Below are 25,850 nucleotides of genomic sequence, written 5' to 3' on the forward strand. Positions count from 1 at the left end.
TGCGCAATTGCAGGCTTATTGTTTGCCACCTTGGAGTGCTTTGAGCTGAATTCATATCTCATGGGGTACATCCTCTTGGTTATGAGCCTCTGTCTCACACAAACTTCATTGGTCAACCATTTAGCTTTCTTCTGGTGTAACCTTGATTCTTGGTTTTGGTATCTATTCTACTTTAAGTCTTTACGCCTTCTTTTAGCTGATATACAACTACTTTCTTTACCAGTGTTAACTGGTTAACTTTAGCCATAGTTTATTGATAACCATCAGGAAAGTGACTGTGTGCCCTTTACACAGTCATTGTATTATCGTCACCACTAATAATCTCCACCTAGCCACGGTTCTGGACACTTCAGAACGCGAAACTAGCTCGCATTTGCAGGTTATGTCGTCACAAATTCCAACCGTAACATGAAATGTGCAAACCCTTCCCTGGACGCACTGCCAGCTTCAAACTTCTGAAGCGTAAATAACGTTGGCTGGCCCCTTGTTTCGTGCTGAACACAGATGATGATGAGCCTTCACGCAGGTATAACGAGATTTAATTTTTAATCTACAGACTATGTGTGGCAGATCTACAACGCGTGTGCTTCGAGTTTATTAAGCAGGTTGTATTTATGGTGTCTCGGGTTCACCCTTCTGACCGGTGCAAAGAGAGAGATGGGGGGAGGTGAGTGGGTGATCTCTCTAGGAGCTGTCTCCGACCTTCGAAGTGCTTGCGAATTATAGGAACACGAGACAGAAGAGCGGCTTTCTCTTGTGACCGGTGCTGTCATGGATCGATCCCAGTGTCATAGGCTGCTGTAGAAATGTGGACGCCCATGTAGCGTATGTCTCATGATTGGTTATAACACTCTGCTTCTATTTTTTTTTCAAATGAAGTTTGTGTAACTTGCGAAAAGAAGTGACTCAAAGAACTGTACAAAATTAAACAGGACAGGTGGCACAACACCATTTGAATAATGAACACAAGCATTCGCTTTTACTTCGTGATCTCTATCACCACTAACCTCCATGTCCTTGCTCACTGCAGCCAGCTGCTGTCTCCCGTCAGGCTCACCATCTGTCAGCCACAAGGGTACGTACAGCCTTTGTCAAAAGTTTGGAGCCCAGTGGGTTTTCTTTTGAGCCACACTGTGTCGTTCTTAATGGATCTCTAGCGCTCCAAATTTCCTGGATATGAGAAGACTTCTGGTACTGCCTCCTGCAACAGGTAGGACTTCCATGAATGCTCCTGGAATCCCAGTATAAAGCTTGGAAGTGAAACCCCTGGGCTCTAAACTTTTGACAAAGACTGTACATGATACTGATCAATAATAACCAATCAATGATTGTCCGGTTTCAGAATTGCTCCCAGTATATTGCCATTCTCGAAGCAGAGTGTGATCCCAACCTAATGATGCTATGCAGTGAAAAGTACGCTGCTGTCGTTGTCTTTTTGCATCCGTGTCTATATTAAAGGTGCATTTTAAAGAGCGTTTTGAAACATTTGTTTTCACTTTTATTGTGTTTCTTGGGGGTTCCGGTGTATGATTAGTTTCAGCCACAGCCGCAAATGATCCTCATAAAGATAAAATACGCGTGGATTTGCTATCGAGAGAATCAGTCTTAGCACTCTGCAATAGCCATGTAAAATTGTGTTGTAAGAAACCACAGTCAGCGTAATTTTTATTACTCTGTTCACGCACGACTAAAGTAATAGATTGATAAAAACTGCTACCTATTTCTGGTTCAGAGAACATATTACCCAAATAACAAGCACGAAATACGCGGGCTGTGTACTGAACTCGTGTGCTGCGGCAGGGGTTATGCGCACAGTTGAGTGCTCCGCCCAAACATAGTCCGACTAGAGACAGGCAGATTTTTGAAGACAGCTCTACGTATTACTCTGCCAAGGCCAGAGCAGAAAGCCCCCACGTGATTGGCTGAAAGGCACTCCTATTCCTGCTGACCGAGGAGAGTTAAAAATAATAATTGGGGAATCCGTGGCGCTTAATCCAATTTAATAGTAAAAACGGTCACTCAGTTTAATAACTCGATGTTTCAGCGAATGCACGGATTGTGTACCCCAGCAGCACAGCTAATCAGCTCAATATTGGAAACGTATTTGCAAAAGCCGATTATAGAAAGGATCATCACAGCGGGACCCTCAATTTCCGACAATGGGCCGATTACCTGTGCTGTTTCCATATATCGAGTTGCTGCGATAAAATGAGAGAACTCAATATCGTTTTTAGTGCCCTTTCAAGTCTCACGCGGTACCTGTGAATATCTCCAGAGGGAAAGCTATTCGAACGGTCTCCATTTCCTTGAGGACGTGATATCTTCGCATAGTTGAGCACGTTTTGTCGCACTGGGATTGAACGTTTTCTTTCTTTATTTTAACGCAGCACAAGCTTTCAGCCGGCACAGACCACTTGTCACGTGGGTGCGGCCTGCTCTGCTGCGAGTCAGAACATCCTCTACCTGCCGACAGGCATCATAGGACGTGCCGCAGGTGAGACGGACAGCCAACTGCACTTTGAAGGCGTACGATGGTCTCGTTTCCAGGAGTGTAAATGAGAAAAAAAAAAAAGAATATACATAGCGTTTTAAGACGCCACCACTACACTTTCGTTGTTCCCCAGAGGAGTTTGCCGAACTCAGATGGGTATTAAGATATGCTTGCGCAGGAAAAGGTAATCAGAACGAAAGACTTAATCCTACAATAAGCGTTACATTCGTTTTAGCGGGTCCGTTTCCGAGCACACTGATGTTAACAGGCTGCAGGAACCCTGGCTTTTAGTTTGTTCAATGGCCACTGCGGCCGCCATCCGCAGAAGTACAGCTAATTGGACCAATATTGGGAATATATTGGCAAAGCCCGATTACGCAAAGGATCATACGAAACCTGCCATTTCCGATATTGGGGCGATTACTTGTGCTGCTTTGGTATACCGAGTTGCTACGATAAAAAGAGGAACTGAAAATCGCCTTTAGTGCACCTTCATCCCACGTGGTACCTCTCAATATCTCCAGGGGGAAAGCTGTTGGAAGGGTCTCCGTTTTCATGAGGGCGCGATATCTTTGCAGTGTGGAGCAGGTTTCGTGGCAGGTGGATTACATGCTTTTTCTTTTGTTTTAACACAGTGCAAGCTGGCAATCGGCATGACTCATTTGTCACGTGGGTGCGGCCTGCTGTGCTGGGAATCGACAGCCATCAAAAGGCTCACCACAGGTGAGACGGAGAGCCAAGAGCACATAACTTCCGATGGTCACGCTTCCAGGAGTAGAAACGACAAAAAAGACGATATATAGCTTTTTACGAGGCATCACTACACCTTCATTGTTCCCCAAGCATGTTTGGCGATGTCAGATTGTTATTATGATATGCTTGCGCAGAAAAAGGTATTCAGAACAAAAGACTTGTCCAACAACAAGCTTTGCATTCACTTTACAGAGTCCGATTCTGAGCACACTGATGTAAAAATGCTACAGGAATCCTGCCTTTGAGTTTTTTCATGGGACACTGCGACCGCCATACCCAGCTGCACAGCTAATCGACCTAGTATCGGAAATGTGTTCGCAAATGCCGGCCCTGCACAGGACCTAAGTCCTGTGAGTCCTGAGGACAGGACTATCTATTTCTAATATTGGGCCGATTACCCGTGGTACTTTTATTTATTGAATATTTATTTATTTATTTACTCTCAGCGCCGAAGCATTACAGAGAGGAGTGGGTGGTACACAACAAAAACAGAACAGGTAACGCAGCCCTACAATATAAAATCAATTACAGCGTTTTTAAACAAGTCAGCGTTTGTGATGGAGGCGATGGAAGCGGGAAGGTGGTTCCATTCCTTAGCAGTCTTGGGGATAAAAGAGGCGAAGTGTAAGTTGGTGCGACTGCTGGGTACGCCAACTTTGAACTGGTGGTCGCTGCGGGATGAAATGTAAGATGGTGGTACAAGCAACGTATCTCTGAGATCATGGTTTGAATGGTAGATTTTGTGGAATAGCCATAGACGGGAAATTTTTCGACGAATTGAAAGATCCGGTAAGTTTAAATTTGCTTTCATTTGAGTTACACTTGCAGTTCTATGATAGTTAGAGAAAATGTTTTGTACAGTATAAGTTTCAAGTTAGTGGGTACCATAGAAAAGTTGCGACGTAAGTAACCGAGAGTACGGTTAGCGTTACTTGTGACATAGTCCACGTGAGCTTGCCAGGAAAGGTTACTGCAAATATGCACACCAAGGTACTTGTTTGTGGAAATATGGGTTAAAGGAGTATTACATAGTGAATAATCACAGGAAACTTGAGTAGGTGAGTGGCGGGAAATTCTCATAAACTTGCATTTACTTACATTCAGCTTCATTAGCCAAGTGTTACACCAAGAGGAAATCTGATTAAGGTCCGACTGGAGGGTAAGGCGGTCAGCACAGCTTTTAATTTGACGGTAAATAACACAATCATCAGCAAAGAGTTTTATGGAAGAAGAAATGTTAGTAGGTAAGTCATTAATATAAATTAGAAAGAGCAACGGCCCCAGCACTGATCCCTGTGGAACACCATAGGCTACACCGCAAGGATCATAGCTATGGCCTTTAGCAGTTACAAATTGTGTGCGGTTAGACAAGAAGCATTCAATCCATTTTAAGACGTTCGGATCAATGTTAAGTCTGCTTAGTTTCAGAAGTAGTAAACTATGGCAAACAGTATCGAAAGCCTTGGCGAAATCAATGAAAATGCAGTCAATAACTAAGTTAGAATCAAGAGCTGAAAACAAGTCATTTGTAAAGGCTAAAAGTTGAGTTTCACATGAATAGTTCTTTCGAAAACCGTGTTGATGAATACTGAAAAAAGAGTTACTCTCAAGAAAAGTTACTATATGGCTATAAATTACATGTTCCAGTGTTTTTCAGGAATTTCGGACTAATATCATCGATGCCTGGTGAGGAAGAAAGCTTAATTCCAGATATTAATTTGCATATGCCGGTCCAATCTAAAATGACAGGATCCATACATGGGTGATCAATCTGAGACACAGTAGCAAGGGTAGAGGGAACGTTTTTCAAAAAAGACGCTGAAAACACTTCATTCAAAACAGTACAACAGCTTTCCGGAGGAACGACAGATTGATCAGCAGCCAGTAATTCAATCTGCGTAGTGTCATCACCGCGGACAACATTCCAAAATTTGCGCGGATTTGAGGCAAGCATCGATGGCAATGTGCGTTCGAAAAATGTGCGTTTGGCGATTGAAAGTGCGTTTGTGTACGCTGCTGCCACGCGATGATAAGCCTCCCATCTTTCTTCGCACGTGGATAACTTGGCCTTCCGGAAGATACTCTTTTTTTTGTTCAGTAATCGCTTCAGTGACGCTGTAAACCAAGGTGCATTGGAGCTGTTTTTTATTCTACGTAGGGGAATAAATCGGTTAGTAAGCTCCAGTATTTTCGATTTTAAAGCAAGCCAGTTTTCTTCTACTGATCTGTCAGAAAATCTAGAAAAGTAATCACTTGTAAATTCTGTAGTCCTGCGTTAATAGACGCATAGTCCGCTCTTCCGTAGTCCCTAATAAATTTTGTGCTTACTTGCTTGCGAGGGGAATCACTCCGCATATTAAAATGTATCACGGAGTGATCACTCAAACCAGGAAGCTGAGAAAGTGACTGAACGAGGTCCGGATGTGTGGCAAGTACTAGCGCTAGACTGAGCAATACGTGTTGGACTAGTAACTAGCTGACACAAATTAAAGTCGGAGCATACTTCAAGAAAGGAAATGCATTCAGCGGAGTTGTCATTTGCAAACGGCAAAGGTACGTTCCAAGTGATGTTAGGAAAGTTGAAGTCGCCTAAAACGAAAGTGGGTGATGAGGGAAACCTGGTGTGCAATTTACTTAGAGCATCATGCAAGTCAGATGAAAAGCTACTACATGAATTGGGAGGACGATAACACGCGACAAAAATAATATCTTTGTAGTTGAGGCGGATGTTCACACAAACCAATTCAAGCGAACAAAGAATAGGAACATTAAAGGAAACCAAGCAGTCCGCGACTACTATCAAAACGCCACCTCCAGGTCGAGTTCCACGGTCACACCTGTAGAATTTACGTGCGCAATTCAAAATTTCTTTATCATTGATTTTAGCAGAGAGCCAAGTTCTGTCACGATCACCAGGTCCGCTGTGCATGTGTCGATCAGACTGGAAAGGGCGTCGCGTTTATTGCTAACGCTCCTTATGTTGCAAAAAAGAAAAGAAAAGCTGCGTGCAACGGATCGACTTTCGATATTATCTAGTTATGGTGACAGCGGGGAGGCGCTTGAGCCGGGATTAACAGAGCTAGCCGTGACCGGGGAAAGTGCGCTATCAACATGTACCTCGCTGTCACCCGCACTTCGCGCACTTTTACGTGGGAAGCTCCCAGACACCCTTAGAGCGTGTGGGGGTAGCGGTCTCGGACTCAGAGGAGATGCCCTCGACTCAGCGTGGCAAACTCAGCGGAGACCAGCTACCAAGTGACAAGAGGTTTTTGGGCGTTCGGTGCCCAGCTTTCGCTGGTCGCAAGCCAGAGAATGGGTCGGAGCCAAAGGTTCACAAAACAAAACAAAGTTTATACAGCAAAGAGACGATACAGAGGATTTCACAATCACTAGTACAGACACATACAAAGTGATTAACAGAACAATGCAACACGTGCAAAGTTAAACTCGAGAGAGAATACACTACAAAGGCAATATTGCACCTAAAGTGCACTACCACAAGAGAGAGAGGTAAACAAACAAAACACAATTTGTTCACCGGGCACTGCGGCAGTCCGACGACCAGAGTTCCTCGACGATGCCGTCCCGCAGACAGGCGAACGTTGCCTCGTTGGTCCGTGGCTGGCCGAGTGGTGTTTCCCCGGGAGTCGAACGGGCGCGCTTCTCCGAAGCTTAAACGGCGGTCCGGACTGACTGATAGCGGTCAACGTCCTTCTTTATAGGCTCGCTCTCCCGTCTGTTTGTTGTTCGCGCCCGAGTAGGCGCGCACATACACGCAGCATTGGCAGTGCTGACTCCCTTTCCTCTTCTCACCGGCCGCGCGTCCCCATTGGTCAGAGGTCGGGGGTCGCATCTCGAAGTTTCGAGCGTGTTCTTGAGCGGCGCCGACGCCGACGGGCGAGGAGCACGTGTCTTAGTGCACGCAAGGCTACGCCCTTTCCCCCCCGTCAGCAGTAGAACCGACTCGCATGTTCGAGAATAATCGGCGGGGATGACTCATCTCCTCGGCGCACGCCGCGGCGGTGGAGAGAGAAGCACGCGTTCGCGGGGCTTTCCCTCACCCCCGTCGGGCTCGCGCCGGCGAGACGCCGTGCGCGCGGCGGTTTTCTTTGTTTGTTCCTAAAATGCGCCGAATTTTGTGACACTGCCCCTTCCTTTAAGAATATTGTGTAACAATATTCACAAAACACAAAATTCGCGCGCCCATGCATGCGCTCACAAAGTCAGTGGCGTATGCCAAAATACATACATCAATACCTTGATGCTTTCACATACATAACACAGTACAATAGACAGATTGCACTCCAAAACACCCCGCAGTTCGGCGGTACAATTCGCGCGCACATGCATGCGCTCACAAACTACATGTGAAAATACATACACCACTACCATGAGGTTTCCACAAACACAACACAGTGCAATGTTCACAATGCACATAAATACACGCCGCGATTGGGCAGTACATTAACACAAGGCTACAAACATGGATCACGCAAATACAAGGCACACTTTCGCCTATACTTCCAGGTTTGGCATGCACAGCAGGCTCGAAGAATTACTGTTTGCTTTAAGCTTTCAGTCGCGCTTTTAATTCGCTTTCGCACGTGGCTCTGGCTTTTCTTCCTGTCGCGGGTTCGAGTCTTCTTCCGCCTTCTGCTGAGACTTCTCTTCCGAACGCTGTTGTGGCCCAGTTTCCTATTCGTGCTGCTGTCTGGTTTTGTGCCCAGACTTTGAGCCCTTCTTTCTTTCCTGTGGTTAGAGCGTCTGTTGCGAACAAATTTAACGCCAGTTCGCTCATGACGGCTCCACTTCTCGCGTTCTCCTTCTCGGCGCACGCTCTTCTGTTTTCTTTTGCGCCTCCAGACGGAGTTCTTGCGGTAGGCTGGGCTCGTTCCTCTGAGCTTCTTTCTGACTTTGCTGCGATGTTCGCGCAGCTCGCTTGCATCCGTCGCAGCTGTCTTTAGCATGGATCTCTTCCTGTCCATTCTCTTCCTCAGCTTTCTGCGAGGCCCGTCCTGTTCAATTCCACCTGTATTGGTGGTGCTCGATTCGCTTCTCTTTCTCTTTTCCATCTTCCAAATTCTCCTTCGGGTCGAGCCCGGTTCACTGTCAATTGCGTCATCCGAGTTCTCTCGCGATGCAGCCACTGGTTCATCTCTCTTTTGTTCTTCAAGGGCTGAGCTTTCTTCTTCCAAATCCTTTTTCTTCTTTTGGAGCCTTTCTTGTGAGGGGCATTCTGAGCATGGCTCATTAGCCGCTGATGACTCATTCTCCTCACTTTCGCTCAGTGTTGCTTCCACAGCTTTCTCTGATACTTTCTTGAGCTCGTTAGTTTCAGTGCAGTGCTGCTCCATTCCTTGTACTGCACTGTCTCCTTCCTCCGAGGCACTAATTTCCTCTCCTTCGTCATAGGCACCGATTTCCTCGCCTTCCACATCGTGAAAGCCCCCCTCGCTGCTCGAGGGTTCACTCGGAACGGCTTCCGGGTCTTCATTGAGTGCGCTCTCCTCCGTTATTACAACGTCTGAGCCTTCACACTCAGTGCCCCTTAACCAGTCTTTCTCGTGGTCTGCACTGCAAGACTCAGACGCGTTCCACTCTGAATTCTCGACGGAGGTCCGAACTGCTTCATCGTCGACATCAGGCGACTTCCTTAGGGTGCACTCTGACTGTAGCGTCAGGGTAGCCTTCTCCTCAGTGCCTACTACCTCGGTAGTAGCTACACTTTCAAAATCCTGAGGAAGCGACACTCCGGTCTGCTCCTCACTCCCTGTGGTTGCAGCTGCAGGCACAGACTGTTCCACAACCTCACTGTCACTAGTGGAGCTAGTTACAACCTCTTCCGTGGTTGTCAACAAATTTGACTCGTTAGTCTTCCACCCGGCCTCTACGGGGTTAAGCTCCACAGGCTTCCTGACGTCGTTCAAACGCCGAATTTCAGCAATCTTCCTCTGAATGATTGCCATTTCTATTTCAAAAGCTCTTTCGGCCGCTTCTTCGCGCCTTTTCCGTTCTCTCTCTTCTTCTTCACGTTTCCTTTGCCTCTCTTTTTCAGCCGCTTCTCTAGCGCGCTGTCTTTCTTTCTCTCTTTCTTCTCGAGCCCTCTCTCTTTCCTGGTCCACCCATTCTCGCAGTTCGTCTCCGGTCATCCCCATCTGGAGACCGACCTCTACTAGCTCCTTTAGCTCCTTAAAGCTCATATTTGGAGACCGAACTCTACATACAAGCCAACGAATACATCTACTCGGTGAACCACACTAACCGCTTCAGCGCGGCACCTCACAATATCGCTCTGCTGCTAACACTCGTTTACGATTCGTAAACTCCTTCTGACTCTTTCTCCGTTCTCTGTGCTTGCAACACCAAACGTCCTGTCGCGGACGCCAGAATATATTGTCACCCAGACTTCGCGCACTTTTACGTGGGAAGCTCCCAGACACCCTTAGAGCGTGTGGGGGTAGCGGTCTCGGACTCAGAGGAGATGCCCTCGACTCAGCGTGGCAAACTCAGCGGAGACCAGCTACCAAGTGACAAGAGGTTTTTGGGCGTTCGGTGCCCAGCTTTCGCTGGTCGCAAGCCAGAGAATGGGTCGGAGCCAAAGGTTCACAAAACAAAACAAAGTTTATACAGCAAAGAGACGATACAGAGGATTTCACAATCACTAGTACAGACACATACAAAGTGATTAACAGAACAATGCAACACGTGCAAAGTTAAACTCGAGAGAGAATACACTACAAAGGCAATATTGCACCTAAAGTGCACTACCACAAGAGAGAGAGGTAAACAAACAAAACACAATTTGTTCACCGGGCACTGCGGCAGTCCGACGACCAGAGTTCCTCGACGATGCCGTCCCGCAGACAGGCGAACGTTGCCTCGTTGGTCCGTGGCTGGCCGAGTGGTGTTTCCCCGGGAGTCGAACGGGCGCGCTTCTCCGAAGCTTAAACGGCGGTCCGGACTGACTGATAGCGGTCAACGTCCTTCTTTATAGGCTCGCTCTCCCGTCTGTTTGTTGTTCGCGCCCGAGTAGGCGCGCACATACACGCAGCATTGGCAGTGCTGACTCCCTTTCCTCTTCTCACCGGCCGCGCGTCCCCATTGGTCAGAGGTCGGGGGTCGCATCTCGAAGTTTCGAGCGTGTTCTTGAGCGGCGCCGACGCCGACGGGCGAGGAGCACGTGTCTTAGTGCACGCAAGGCTACGCCCTTTCCCCCCCGTCAGCAGTAGAACCGACTCGCATGTTCGAGAATAATCGGCGGGGATGACTCATCTCCTCGGCGCACGCCGCGGCGGTGGAGAGAGAAGCACGCGTTCGCGGGGCTTTCCCTCACCCCCGTCGGGCTCGCGCCGGCGAGACGCCGTGCGCGCGGCGGTTTTCTTTGTTTGTTCCTAAAATGCGCCGAATTTTGTGACACTCGCAAACGCTGTCCGTGACGGGGCAGTAGATGTAACTTTTCTTGTCGATGACCACTTTGTTGTATTTCATGGAATAATTCTGCCCAGTACTTTTCGCGAAATCAGCTTTTTGCGAGTAGCTCGCGTGGCCTTACAAAAGTCTTCGCTCATGCTGATTCCCGACCCTTTGGACGAATATTGCATCTTTCGTTTTAAATGCTGAAAAGCGGACTATAATGGGTCTACTTTTGTCCGAAGCGAACGAGCCTAGCCGATGCGCGCGAGAAATTCCATCTTCTGGTAACTGGAACTTGAGATTATCTGATACAACTTGCCGAATTTTTTCTTCGGATTGCGCCCATGTTTCATCAGCACAATCAGAAATGCCATAAAAGACTAAATTATCTCTCCGCGAGCGATCCTCGTATGCATTTAGTCGTGATTCTAGATTGACAGTTTTGGTACGAACTGCTGTAGAAACCATTTGTTGTAGGCGAGGTTCGTCTTGCAAATGTTTAAGGTTGACTACTTTTTCTTCTAGTATTTTTAATCTTGACGTCAAATCAGACACCTTGGAGTCGAGCAGCTTCTGGTTTACTTTAAGCTCATCCATAGATTTCAAGAGCTTATCGTGCCGGTCGTCTAGATGCGCGGTGAGGCGTTCGATGGCAGACAATACATCAGTGTGAAGCTTTTCGCAGGCCCCAGAAGGGCCTGGGTTTAGCTCGACATCTCCACCCAGAAGAAGCATTTTCGCAACATGAACACAATCAACAACAGTACGGACCAAAGTATGTGGGCATGGGAACAGTAGCAGACAAGCGTTGTTCGATCGCTTTGCGAAAAGAGATGGAACTGCACCAACCTGGACAAAAAAGCAGAAGTGGTTTTGGTCGACGAACATTGCTGCTGCCATTCCATGCCCACTGAAGGGTGCCGGCTTAGACAAGTCGTTTATATAGGCCAGGTACGGTGTTGTCGATGTCACAGCGGCTGTTTGTTCCAGCGTCGATCCATGGGTTAGGTGAAGTGAGGCCAGCCCTTGGTCTGTGGCAGGAATCGCATCCAGGAACGGACACACATCGGCTGCATACGCCCCTTCGAATGTTCCAGTGCAGGCAGGAACGCACGTGCCGACGGCGATAATCGTCTGGACAAAAAGCAGAAGTGGTTTTGGTCGACGAACATTGCTGCTGCCATTCCATACCCACACCCGGTTGGGATAGTCCCGGTTACAACCAGGCAGTCTGGATAGATCACGTGCACAGCACTGCACCAAGAGTTTGGGTCAGGTGCCGAAAGAGTAACGTCAAACTACTCCGGCTAGCACTCACAAGAGAAGACTGCGCATCATAAGGTGACCGATGGCACCCGCCCTGTGGAGCAATATTCTGACACTGGTTGGTTGGTTTATGGGCTTTAACATACCAAAGCGACTCAGGCTACGAGAGGCGCCCTAGTGAAGGGCTCCGGAAATTTCGACCCCCTGGGGTTCTTTGACGTGCACTGACATTGCCCAGTACACTGGCCTCTAGAATTTCCCCTCCTTCGAAATTCGACCGCCGCGGCCAAGACAGAACCCGCGTCTTTCGGATCAGCAGCTGAGCGCCATAACCACAGAGCCACCGCGGCGGCCAACTTAAAAATGGCTGCTCCGAGTGAAGAGCGCGTGGAAAAGTGCAAGCACATTCCTGGTCGTGCTTAAGAAATTGCTTATCATTATAAGGGTAAGGAATGACCTGGTTAACATAAAATCATTTGCATGTCAGCACATTTCCGAGCATAGGTTTAAACGCTACAATACGAGCTACAGCGGAAAAATTTTTCAATGCGCTTGTTTTGAATGCGAGCGCGAGGCGAGGCGCTGAACCCTTTGTAAGATTGCTACATATAGAAAAGCTTTTCACACAGTTTTCTTATTTTCTTGCTGTGCTATTCCCTTTATCGTCGAAGGTGTTTTTCTCTAGCTATTCAACTGTTGATGACTCCGATCTTTACCTTGATTCAAAATAAACACTTTCCCTAGTAATTCAACATATCCAGGCCGTCACGAAACCATTTTCTTAGTTTGACAACGCAACATACGAGTGGTTTATGTTTTGCACACGTTTGCAGAATCATACCAAGATATTTTGGACAAAAGCAATTTTTAATGAGAAAGGCTGATGAGGGCAGTTTTTTGATATATTATAATATTTTTCTGTGACAATCAATATCTCTGCTTATCTACCCTGCGCAGGCTTGAATATTTTTGTTATTGATGTTTTTACTATTGTCAGAAGCTTTCTCCTTTGGTTTACTATGGCAGTTTTAACTGCTTCATGCGGGCGATGGAAACCCTATAAAAAGAATGATTTTGCTACATATTATTTTCAATATTTTTGTACCAGTACTTTACAATTTCCCACTATTAAAAATTTATTTCGAAGAATGTTTGAGATGCTACTGTGAAGTGAAACTACTGCTAGAAATTGCAACTCAAGATACCAGCAAAGTAATACTCCAGGTATAATATAATATTTTTCTGCGTCAAACATACGCATGACACGCTAAGAATTCAGCAAAAAATTTTTATCTCTCATGGCTAAACTGGTCACCAGAAATACTGCAAGTGCGTCTGTTAAGCTCAGTTTTTAAGAAGTATCGTCTGTGTTCTCCAGCAAGCTTAAAAACAGAGCGCCGAATATACAATATTAAGGCGACTAAATTAATCAGAAACAAAACAATTTCACTTCCGCGCGCAGCACATTCTGAGAAAGCCCCGCTAGTGATCTATGTACTGTCGAGCTCAATACGAATGTCTTGCAACGCCTCCGGAGTGAACCTGGTAAGGATTCCGCTGTACAGTCTGTTAATGAGCCCGAATAGAGAGCACCCAAGCTGCATGACGTTTGAGTGTGCATTGTTCTTTGCATCGACGAGGGAGCGCAGAAATTTTCAGTTGCACAGGGATGCACACACAGCTGCTGTGTTGCAGCTAACTCATTTTTCACGGGATGGCACATGAGTGTTTACGTAGCATCCTTCGATGTGAATATCGAAAAATGCACATCGATCATGTTCCACAGCGAAATTATTGAACCAGCAGCCACCCATTTTTAAGGCGGAATCGTTTAATGGCTCATACTCGCTGTGTACGTCCGAGCGCTGGAATCGTGCCAACTATGGCCTCTCCTCCGCGCAGCGGCGCAACCTTCTCACCTCCTTAGGAGCCGGCGCGCCGGTGGGGGGCGCAGCTATCCATAGCAAGCGTGACGTCACACAGTAACGGTAGAACGAGCGCGCGTGAGTCGGCGGTGGCATCTGCACTGCCGCTCCTTCGCCAGACATCTCCTTGCAGTCGAGTGACTGAGACGCATGGCTCTGAAGCGGGCCATAGAGTCCCTCGTTTACAACAAGCACCTTTGGGTAGTTCAATGGGATATACGCGAACACTCTGACCATTCCACTGGGTCGCCATGTACGTCGTGGTATATGCAGTGGGTTGATCAAAAGGCTTTCGCCAGCATACTTTAGAACCAGTGTCTTCGGTAATTTTTTTCCTGTTCTAATACTTCCCGCCTATTACGCTTTATGGAACAGCTGCAGAAAAACATTCGTCATGCTTTGTAGGGCGGGCACAAAAGCAAGCATTTTAAAACACTGTCCATGTTTGTGGCGGTAGCCCCTCTTAATCATACCTAACGATGCTGGTGCAGAGAATGCGTTTGGCAGGGTGAATCCTCCTCTCCAAGTCTTCTGGTAGACTTCACCCCAAGCATCACCGAAACCGCACCAGAAAGCCACAGACATAGGATAGTAATTCTTTCGCATTAAAAGAAGAGAAAATGCGCAGTCTATGACTTTTCTTTCATTGTTCAGTTTCTTTGTAGCGGGCTCTAATTGGCCACTGTATTCAATAACGTTTCAGATGGAGTAATTTTTCCGCCGTTTCTAAACGGGATAGCTCGCCTAATAAGCAAGCGGCTTTGTTGCTTTGACTTCAAGTGACGCTCCCGCGGCTTGTAAGCGGTGGATAAGAACACTGATCGGAAAATTTGCAAGAATTGAAATCAATGGCGTTGAATAATATCGTGCTACATATTTAACTCAAACGCACGAAATTAGCAGGGGTTGAAGGAGGGGTTTTCTGCGTCGTTTAATGCGATATTAACTTCCCTGTCGTGTTCGCAGGCAGCCAGTGGAGCCTTGGACGTGTGGGAGTTACCTTACGTCGCCTTGTCTGACCTGAACTGCTCGAGCTGACTGGCACCACCTCTTCGTAGTGCTGCTGTAAGTGCAAAGGGCTTTCTTGGCTGTAGTCAAAGTTAGTCCTTAAAAAAGAAGAGCCGACGCTGAGGCAGCAATCGAATGTCCATCGTTAACACATAAATCTCCATCGTTAACACATCAATCATAGGTCGCTAGTTCGAATCTCCGGGGTAAAAGAGACTAGAACACAATTAGTAAGTTTATGCTGTCCGATACGCGAAATCGTTAATCGTGTGCGGCTACCCCGAACACACGGCGACAAACGATATTGAGCCGCAATGTTGATATGAATATTCATAGAGGCGTAGAATAGGAGGTACTATCAGCAAGAAATGAAACGCGAACAAGACAATTCAACCACGCAAAGGAAAATGCGCAGCTCTTAGCCAGGGGAAGCTGAATACTAGCTCCTGCTATTTCAATTTCGAAGGCACGAAGACTCTTCTTTAGAAGTGTTATTCAACCACGCTTGTATTTCCAATCCAGGAGCTAATACGTTGGTGTTTTGTGTTACCACCTCACTTTTCTTGTTCGCGTTTCATTTGTTGCTGATAGTACATAAGTCGCCGGCTCGAATCTCTGCCGCGAGATAGGATCTAACTTATCCAGTAAGGTATTGCTGCTCGAAAAGCGGACTCTTAAGACGACATCCGCAATATTCTGCAGCAAGCGATTGTCCCACGAATTTTACACGAATTTCGGGGCTCTGTGGCCCGACTTTCCAGGTAGGGACACACATGCAGGATCTACATAGTTGCGTTTCGAATTCAGGTGCCCATTTGATACCCTAATGTGACCATCTCGGTAACCATGGCTGCCACTGATTAACGATTTACGTTATAAAGCATAACGCTGGGACCCGGAACGCAACATGTCGAGTCGAACGTTATAAGAAAATTTCGTTGCCATGGAGGCCGCCATCTTGGATTCTATCCGTGGAATCAGCATAACTCGGAGGCTTGGAAAGAAACAAGGAGAGCTGCCGCTCTAAAATTCAGCAGAGAAATGTGAAAGGACACACACACACACCACCCGGAACGCTGTACGACAAACGGTTGCATCGCTATTTTGACACTTAACCGTGCCTTAAAGGGCCGCTGACTACACTGTGGTCGAAGATGTTTTCTACCTCTCTAGTAGCGAAGCATAGACCGCGGAAGGCGCGGACACAAATATTTTTTGAAAAGACTCATTAATAGCGTAGATACAGTTATCGCAATCAAGCTACTTCGCCGTGCTCCTTCTCCTTCTGTCCCCTCCCCGAGATTTTTCCCTCTGGTGCCTTGCCGAGTAGGCTCCACAAGGGAAGTCCCCATTCCTCCACTGATGTTAGCGGACGCATGGTGACTGATGGAGTACCTCACTTGTACGTCATAGTCCCGCTTGGAAAAGAATTGTTGTCTTGCTTTTTGCTAGCCTGGATATTTCATGAAGGGGGGGGAGGTGCAGGATAAAACACCCCTCTGTTTTTCTCCTTGGGTCTCCTTACGGTGTTTCGCCCCGCTTGTTTTGTTTGTCCTTCCTCACCCCAGCCTCACTGACGGAGGCTGTTCATTGCCTGAAGTAGGTTTGGACCGTAGACGCAGTCATCCAAAGTGAAGTGTCTTCCGCAAGCCACGACATTCTTGACCGTTGTGTCTGGAAGGCCGATGCGTTGCAGGCCGATGCGTTGCAGGCCGATGCGAGGCATAATCTTCTGACACATCAGTGTGGCATCGTGGTTCGACTCCAGTCGCTGCGTGCGCATCCAAAAACGAAACAGCGTCGTTGCATTTTCTCCGCTCCCTGAACGATCGAGAGACGCGATCGGCTCTACCACTTCAACATGTTAGCGCGCATCTTTTCATATACCTGTTTGTTTATGTCACTGACCCGCAGTTAGCAAGCCGAGCCGAGCCGTGCTAATTGGGATTGATTGATTCATTGATTGATTGATTTATATATTGATAGATTTATTGATTGATTGGATTGGATTGGATTGATTGATTGATTGAATTGGATTGATTGAAAACATCTTTATTTCTTCAATATTCTCAGAACATGTGGGTGGGCCGCCTAGTCCGGTAGTCCACTGGCTGCTGCTGCTGCGCTGGCCCTCCCACCAGCAAGTGCTGACGGTCAGGATCATCGCTTAGCAGAATAGCCTCCCACTGCTCCTCCGAGGGGTTGGGAATGGGGTCAACTAAGGGATTATATTGGCATGCCCACACCATACGGTAGAGGTTAGCTACCGCTCCACAATGTGGACACTGCGGAGAGTATAGTGTAGGGTACCACTGGTGTAATTTAGCTCTTGTTGGGTATGTGTTTATTCTCACCCCATCTGCCAGCGCAGCCCATCTATTGTGTACCCCCATATTCTCAACCCGCTGCGTCGACGTGGATATGGGGAGTCCCAGAGCTCGCTATGCGCATTTCCTTAATTTTCTGTATATTTTCTCAATTTCTGCCTTGCTCACGTTTAGGAGCGGCGTCGCGTAGCAGATCCGACTTATTAGTACGCCTGCGACATTCTCAGGAGATTCCTTTCTTTTAGTCCTCGCCCTTTTACCGCTACGGTCCTGAATATGCCTATCACTTGGTCTGCATATGTGGCTAATTTCTTTATGGTATTGGTGTTGCTGCCTTTCTTGTTCATAAATATGCCTAGGATCCTCATTTCTTCGACCCTGGGCACCTCCAGGCCTCCCAGCACCACTTTAATTTCTACGTCTCTCTTGTTCCTGCTGTCGCTATTGTACACGAAGAGCTCCGACTTCTGCGGTGAGCACGCCAGGCCTCTTTCGGCCGCGTACTTCACCACTACGTCTACTGCCCTTTGAAGACTCCACTCAATTTCCGCGTCGCTTCCGTTATTCAACTGCATGTTATGTCGTCCGCGTACATACTCAAATTGAGATCGGGGATCTTGTTCAGCATGGCCGGGAGAAGGGGGATAATACGACTCCTTGCGGAGTAGCTTTGCTGCCCAGCCCTATGCATGGGGGTTCTGCATCATGAAATTTAATCCCCGCCTTCCTCCCTCGGAGAAAGTCCTTGATGTACTCACATGTTCTCTTGCCCACGCTTTCTCTTCCAGAACTCTCAGCACCGCCTCGTGTCGGTCGTTGTCGAAGGCCTTCGTGAGGTCAATACCTAGGATCACCTTGACATCTAATCCTTTCTTTTCTATAAAGTCAGGTTTGAGTTTGAACATTACATCCTGCGTGCTGGGCTTAGGTCTAAAGCCCGCCATCTCGTGCGGCCACAGGTTTCCATCTTCCATGTATCTCGTTAACCTCGTTTGCACTACGTGCTCCTTGAGTTTCCCCACGCGCGGCGTTAACAAGATTTGTCTTAGGTTTTCCAATTTTGTTTCCTTCCCCACCTTGGGGATGAGAACAACCACTGCCTGTTTCCATCCCTCCGGCAATTTACCTTCCTTCCATACTTTGTTCATGTATCGCGCAATCACCTCTCTCGAGTCATCTAGGTTCCTGAGCATGACATTCGGTATTTTTTCCGGGCCAGGTACTGAGCGAGTCTAACCCAGCGATAGCTGCTCTGATCTCCTCTACCGTAATGTCCCCGTATAGCTCCTCATTTTCCGCTCCTCCATATCCTCGCGGTCGTGCTTCTGTCGCGTCCCCTACGTAAATGTCCCTGAGCGTGTCCATCAGCTCTTTTTCCGCGCCCTGGAAAGCATGTCTCGCTCTCCCCTGGTTAACGCTCGCTGCCTGTTTAGATTTGCCCGGGTCGAGGAGATGCCTCTAGTATGTTTCACGTCTTTCCTAAGCTCATGCCCCTTTCCATCTCGTCGCGCCTGCCGTACCAGTTTTGCTCCTTTAGTTTTATCACATACGTTTCCACTTCCTTCGTGTGCCTGGCCAGCGAACGCCTGACGTTTGTTCCATTTTTGAGATTTGAGTCTCTTCTCGAGCCTTTTCTTCTCCTTCCACATGCTCATTAGCTTGCTGTCTTGCCCTTCGGTTATCACTTCCGCGTCCCTGGCGTCTTCCCTCAGTTGTTTTGCCCAGTCTCCTATGTCGCCAATTTCCTTAGCTTTGTGGCTTCTGCGGATTGCCCGGAATCTGTCCCACTGCACGATTCTCGCCTGTTTGAGTTTCCGCAGCTTCACTCCTCCTCCCAGCTTCGCGGCTACGATGGAGTGGTCACTGCCCAGATTTTCCCTGATGTTTGCCCATTCTACTCTGCCTGCATTCTTACTGAAGGTGAGGTACGGCGCGGGGTCTCTGCTTACACTGCTACCTACTCTAGTGGGCGCACACGGGTTGGTATGCAAGGTTAGTCCGAGGTTTTGGGACTCCTCAAGGAGAAGTCTGCCCTTCGGATCTTGCCTCGCGTACCCCCAATCCTGGTGTGCCGAATTAAAGTCCCCCACGATCACTAGCGGGCTCTTCCCGGCCAGTCTGACTTTTCTAAATATCGTTCCAAATTTCTTCTTCTGCTTCGGGTTGCTGTAGATTTTAAGCAGAAATATGCTTTTTGCTCTCTTGCGTCCCGTAATCATTTTTATCATTACCACGCTTCTATGTCCCCCGTGCTCACGTCATTCTCTCGGGTTGCTATATTCCTTTTGACCAGCGTGGCCACTCTGCATTTTTCACCCCTGTCGCTACAGACGCTTTGGTATCCAGCCAGTTTCACCTGATTTCCCCCGCTTTACTGCGGTGCTATAGCAATTGGTTTGGCCTTTTCATGTAAGGTTAAATACTCAAAGGGACATTAAGGGTTCTTTGACGTTGGCATTCTAAGCGTTCTACACTCCGATGATTTTAAGGAAAGTGCGCATAACTGCCTCCCTTGGTTAGTGGACGCCTGAATCGCTCTTACAGGTAAGGGGGTGATTAGTGAGAGATAGGGGCTGCATGCGTTAGCGCTGGTAACGTTGTGGCATGCGCGGCACTGCTGCAATGGGCCGCAGCGTTAGGTTGAGCAAACTCTCGCGATCAACCAACCATGTCAACTACGGATATTCGTGGTAGGTCCGAGTAAGGTCGAAATCTCCACTGTCAGGCTAAGATGTCCCTGCGGCATCACCACGGATGTGCCTATCCAGATATACGCATCGGAGAGTCTGAGTGTGTCCGAGGGACATTTGTTACTGGATAGCTGGCGGACATCTGCATGCAGATGTCGCAGGAGTATCCATATATATCCCTCCAGAGATGTGAACTTACGACAATGCATATATATGTTTGCCCTCACACAAAAAAAATGAAAAAGTCGACTTCGTAAATGACAATTCACGCAATCACACTTCTACTAGAAATTAGTTTAATAGTCAGATTTTATTAACATCACTCGAATATGGTATAGATGGGAAAGAATCTGAATCAATTAAACTAACTGTGTCTTTCTGACGCCAGTGCTCATAATTATCGTCCTTTTCTCTGCCAGCATTCCTTCGATGTAACCGGGCATATAGCTATGCATGCAACCTTCCATGAAAACAGAACCGGCTAAACTCCTACCAGGGACCGCGGCAGAGCGACAGGCCTAAAAGTCAATCCAATCATTCAGTCAACATTTCCGGCCTTATCGTCTCGTTTTTCGCCGCGTGCGGCTCCTTTCGTCCTTTACTTTTACTGAAGTGTGCGGTTCGTGTGTTATGTGGTTGCTTGGCTGGCTACAAATATGATGTGAAACCATCGCACACGAAAAGAACTTGTTTTGCACATGAAGTCCTCGCAAAAAAGCTCCGGTGTCATACGTATTAGTGGCTAAATTCTGCAACATCATAGAAAGCGTAGGTCGCTGAGCAACTTGTTTATTAGGCTTGCCGAATGGAAGTCTCCAACCATCTACTGCAGAGTACTTTGCACTGTGCAGCAGCATTGTTTACGAATACTTAAGTGTTTGGCTAAATTTGCAAACTGCAGTCACACATTTTTCACTTATCTCCCAACCACTGACTGCAATGAGATCATGCAGTGCGTTGGTATAGCTTTGTCAAACATGTTTATGCCCACTGGTCTTAATGCTCGGCCAAAACACAGGACCATATATGGCACCCCTAGAGCTATATGTTCCTGGATTGGGAGCAGATCTCTCTTCCTTACTCCCGTGCAGCTGTGGATCATCAAATATGCTGTTGGTGCCCTGATATGCGATTCATCAGTGAACCCTATGGGCAGTATAGTTTCAAAAGAGGTAGTGTTGCTGCATTGTAGACAAAGTGCATTATAAGTTTCTCTCTCATACTTTATTTTCTTGCCCATGCAGTGTGGCTGTGGCCGACATAAGCTAGCAGCTATATAGTACCTCAGCGTACAGCAGCAGCCTTCAGGTAAGTTTGAGCTCTATGCAAGTTTCCCCGTACCCATAATGCATGCCTTTTTTTCTTTGCTCTGTGCACGCAGTGTACTTGTACAGTGATGGATAGAAATTTGCGGGGTGAGAGTTGGTCGAAAAAATTTCTTTGTGCTGTTAGCTAAAGCGATTTAATATAAAGCCTAAAATCATGTAGGGATATAAATACTCGATATTATTGAACAATTGTCAGCTGGCTGCCTCGCGAGGCAATGTAAAGATAAATATTTTTCTGGAAATGCACATCCCGCAAACTTTTTCTGAGAGTACCTTGTATAGCTTGCAGCTGTCTGGTAAGGATCCCTACTCTCACACTGCAATCTTTTAGGCCTTCATTATGGATGCGACTGCCTGTGGGAGTAGTTGTGGTGTCTTTCTCTGTAAACGCATTTCTCATGAACTCGTATAAAGCTCTTTGCAGTAGTACCTTTCATTTGCAGCGTATTTCGGAGAAGCAAAGTAGAGTGCATTTTAAAAATATTCCTGCCTTCATTGATTACGACTTACCAGCTGTTAAAGAAGTAATCTTGCTCTAGCAGCTACAGATAACTAGCTTTCTTGGCACAGTGGAATCACTGCATGGAAGTGAACGTCTTCTGTCAAATCCCCTTGCTTTAATGACATATTCTGAGCTTACTTAGTGTTTACTTAGTGTGGACTGTTTTCTGCAGAAAACGTTGCCAGTTAGGCTACAAATTCATCCATAGTCTGTACGGTATCCTTCCTGCTGCGTGTACCAACTGTATGGACAGCTTGAAGAACATCTCGTGAAGACTGAAGGAGGCCTTTATGTCATACTAAAATGATCTTGAATTTGATAAGTTTTCATATTTTGGTCGTTGATTGCTTTACATTCATGCATATGACATACGGCAGGGCGTGTGGCCGATTTCAGACACTCTGCGGGGTTTTATGGGCCCTGCGAGATGTACTAATTCGTGGTTGTCGTACTGGCTTCCCTCAGGACTGTGGTGAAGGCATCACCCGCAAATATCTTCAAAAGATCTGCCGGCGGATATCAGAGAAGGGTGTTTGTCGGCGGTCTGAATAATTATATTTTTACCTCATTCGGACGTCCGTGTGAGAGCCGTTGGACATCGGAGAATATCCCACAGATATCCGTATATCCAGTGAAGGACATACTTCGGACGCCCGATGAATGTACACTGGTTAATTGGGAACTGCCACCTGTGAGGGTGGCAGGGTGGGTGCGCTGCCTATCCAGCGTGTGGAACGCTCTCAATGCTCTCAGTTGTCCGATTCGCCATAGCTTGTCCTCTCTAACCAGGTTCAGCAGTAGTTGAACCCCAGCTAATTTTTGGTTTTTGGAATGCACGCACACATAACACTGTTACACTTAGAATCCAGTCAATCTCGTTATTTGTTTATATTGCCACGCGCCTAACGCGCCGCGCGGCCTCCGCGCTGAGTCGAAGACGACGACGAAGCGGCGGTGAGCTCTCGAGGCGCGCTTGTTCTATTCGGTGTCCTGGAACCTGGCGCTGTAATTAAAAGAAGGCTCCCAGTCTTGGCTTCTTCCCGACGCCTACCTCCACGGCCTCTTTGGTCGTGACAATATTGTGAAAATTTTCTGCCGCCGCGGTGGCTCAGTGGTTATGGTGCTCGGCTGCTGACCCGAAAGAAGCGGGTTCGATCCCGGCCGCGGCGGCTGAATTTCTTTGGAGGAGAAATTCTAGAGGCCCGTGTACTGTGCGATGTCAGTGCACGTTAAAGAACCCCAGGTGGCCGAAAATCCCGCAGCCCTCCACTACGGCGTCTCTCATAGCCTTAGGCGCTTTGGGATGTTAAACCCCATAAACCAAATCAAACTAAAATTTTGCTGTGTTTATCGATGTCGTTGTATTAACCCACTCCCCTCGGTAATGTTCCCACGCTGAGAATTTTAATAAATTAAAAAAAACTAAGCGGCTTGGCGTCTTAGTGTTTAGTGCGCTCCAGACACTGGATAGGCAGCGCACCCACGCTGTTACGCTCGCAGGTGGCAGTTAATGGTTGATCGCGGGAGTTTGCTCACCCGAATGCTGCGGCCTATCGCAGCAGTGCCGCGTGTCCATAGAGATATGTTCCTCTACGGCGTGTCTGCCACAAGTTTCCAGCGCTGACTCATGCAGCCGACATCTTTCTCTCATCCCCCCACGTACGTACCTATAAGCACAATTCAGGTGTCCACTGACCAAGGGAGCCAGTTATGCATCATCGTAATGCAAAACACTACCAACGCCAGCGCCAATGAATACAATGAACGACGAGTACCTATGGCTTGGTAAATTTGTAAATTGGTTTTTGAGGAAAGGAAATGGAGCAGTATCTGTCCCACATATATCGGTGGACACCTGACCAGCGCCATAAGGGAAGTGAGGAACGTGGGAGTGAAAGTGAAACAGGCGCCGTAGTTGAGGTCTCCCGAATAATTCAACCACCTGGGGATCTTCAACGTGCACGCATCGCATAGCACACGGGCTCCTTTTGCGTTCCGCCCACATCGAAACACGGCCGCCGCGGTCGGATTCGAACCCGGGTACTCCGGCTGGATAGACGAGTGCCTTAACCACTGAGCCACCGCGGCTGCTAACCTACGGCTTCACTAAATTGGCTTCAGTAAACTGGTTTTTAAGGTAACGAAAGGCGCAGTATACGTCTCGCATATCCCGGTGGACACCTGAACCGCGCCGTAAGGGAAGGGCGGAAGGTGGGAGTGAAAGAAGAACGAGATGCCGTAGTGGAGGTCTATTGCAAGTTTGTTGTAGTGATTCTTTGCCTGTTGTTGATGGCAGGCAAGAGCTGGTGCAGTTACTGATGTTAAATGCTTGCTTCCTTTGCTATTCTTGCAGGCGCCGTGGTGAGTCCACCACACTGGTTACTCGGGAAAACTGGAGACAGGCTCACGAGCTAATCCGCATCTTGGAAAAGGCAAACGAAGAAGTTCCTCTAGAACTTTATTCAATGGCTGAACGTTTCAATGCCCGCAGAAAGCGGCATGAAGAGAAGTGTGCCTTTGGCTCTGAACGTGGCAGCCGAGGTGGCGGTTTCCAAAGAGGCGGTGGCGGCGGCTGTACGGGCGGTGGGGGCAACCATAGCCGTTCACCACTGAAGGATGATTCTGAATGCTGAAGTTAAATAAACATGTTATATCAAGAAATATTCTGATGTGTTCAAATTTCTGCAGTTGTGGCATATATGGGTAAAAGTACTCTGTGTACTTTAAGTTTATTGTAGTGATTCTTTGCCTGTTGTTGGTGGCAGGCATCAGCTGGTGCAGTTACAGAGGTGAAATGCTTGCTTCCTTTGCTATTCTTGCAGGTGCTATGGTGAGTCCATCACACCGCATGGTTACTCGGGAATTGCTGACCAAAAGTAAGGTGAGGCGAAAGTCTTAAGTGCGGTGTTGCTGCTTGTGTCACTGGTGTGCGGGTAAGATGTTAAGCTTCGATTTAAGAGTGGAACGCGACATTGTCTTGCAACGCTGCCAGGGAGGCCACAGAACGCCATCGCCCGTTCGGCTGTACACCTTTGCTCGTCAATAAGTTGGTTTTTGAGGAAAGGAAATGTATCTGTCTCGCATATCGGTGGACCCGTGAACCTCGCCGTAACCGGAAGGGAGGAAGATGGGAGTGAATGAAGACACCGAATTCACTAGACGCGCCTTTGTTCATTGCAAACCATCGAGCTGGCGTGGCGGAGTGGTTCGCGTGCTCGTCTCGCACTCCCAAGACCCTGGTTCGATTCTCCAACTCTACCAATTTCCTACTCGGTCTTATTTATAATTGCGAAAGCAATACTGCTCACAGTTTGAGCCCTTCAGCGTCGTCCCGGCGGTGTAACCACGTTTGACCTTTAGCCATGGATGGATGGATGGATGGAAAAAACTTTATTGTCAATAAATTGGTGTTCTTGACCCTTACGGGTCACTGGGCGCCGTTGTCGATCCTTGGTCCAGGATGCCGCACTTGACTGCTGCCATCGTGGCTCGGCGCACAAGGAATCGTTGCGCTTCCTCGTCCTCGCTGGCCAGCAAGTGCTCCCAATGCATCGCACTCGGGTTTATTTTTGGCTCTAAGTCTGCCTTAGGGCAGCTCCATGTGATATGTTCTAGTGTAGGTTTACCCTGACACCACGGACATTCGTCTGCATATTGTGTAGGGAAAATCTTGTGCAGTTCGTGAAGGTGTGGGTAGGTACCGGTTTGTAGTCTGCGCCAGTCTACGCCTCCTCTTTGGTGAGCCTTTTGTGTGGGGCTGGGTAGCGTTTCCGCTGACCCCTGTAATGATCGAGTATATCTGAGTACGTGGGGGTAACTGGGTCAAAGGTGCCTGTGGTGCAAAGTGCTGAGTCTGCTCGGTTGACGTATCCTCGAGCTAACTCGTCTGCTGCAACGTTGCCCCTCATCCCCTCATGTCCCGGAACCCACACTATAATATGTTTAGTGTTTCTGTGTCTTCTCGTCGTGTGTAGAATGTGATTGGCGGTGCTGTCGATCCTGCCTCTTGTGTAGTTTCTACATGCTTGTTTGGAGTCCGTCACTATAGTGAGGTTGTGTCCTTTTGCGTTGCCGTGCGGCACGGCGGGAGCCTTGGAAGCATGCAACTAAAGAACCCCTTCTTGTTCTTAATCCAGGCCGTGTTTTT

General features: G+C 47.8%; 1 protein-coding gene and 1 long non-coding RNA gene across 23 annotated transcripts in view; both read left to right on the forward strand.

Moving 5' to 3' along the window:
• LOC149347673 (uncharacterized) overlaps nucleotides 1-3,575 on the forward strand; it is an 81,045-nt gene extending 77,470 nt beyond the window's left edge. For 8 of the 22 annotated variants that reach the window (XR_016292577.1, XR_016292576.1, XR_016292575.1 and 5 more), the window contains 2 exons: nucleotides 2,388-2,494; nucleotides 3,127-3,572. The gene's annotated coding sequence lies outside the window, so the exon portion shown is untranslated. Of the gene's footprint in view, nucleotides 1-1,030; nucleotides 1,076-2,387; nucleotides 2,495-3,126 lie in introns of those variants that run through there. The other 14 variants (XR_016292590.1, XR_016292589.1, XR_016292596.1 and 11 more) reach the window with 7 other exon arrangements.
• Nucleotides 3,576-14,760: 11,185 nt separating this feature from the next.
• LOC149347674 (uncharacterized) lies at nucleotides 14,761-24,299 on the forward strand. The gene is made up of 3 exons (XR_016292183.1): nucleotides 14,761-14,913; nucleotides 21,118-21,181; nucleotides 24,057-24,299. It is a non-coding gene; the product is annotated as an uncharacterized LOC149347674 (long non-coding RNA).
• The last annotated feature ends 1,551 nt before the right edge of the window (nucleotides 24,300-25,850 follow it).

Source organism: Amblyomma mixtum, chromosome 4 (assembly GCF_055824585.1).
Source record: "Amblyomma mixtum isolate Tamu chromosome 4, ASM5582458v1, whole genome shotgun sequence".
In the NCBI taxonomy this organism is placed as follows: Eukaryota; Metazoa; Arthropoda; class Arachnida; order Ixodida; family Ixodidae; genus Amblyomma; species Amblyomma mixtum.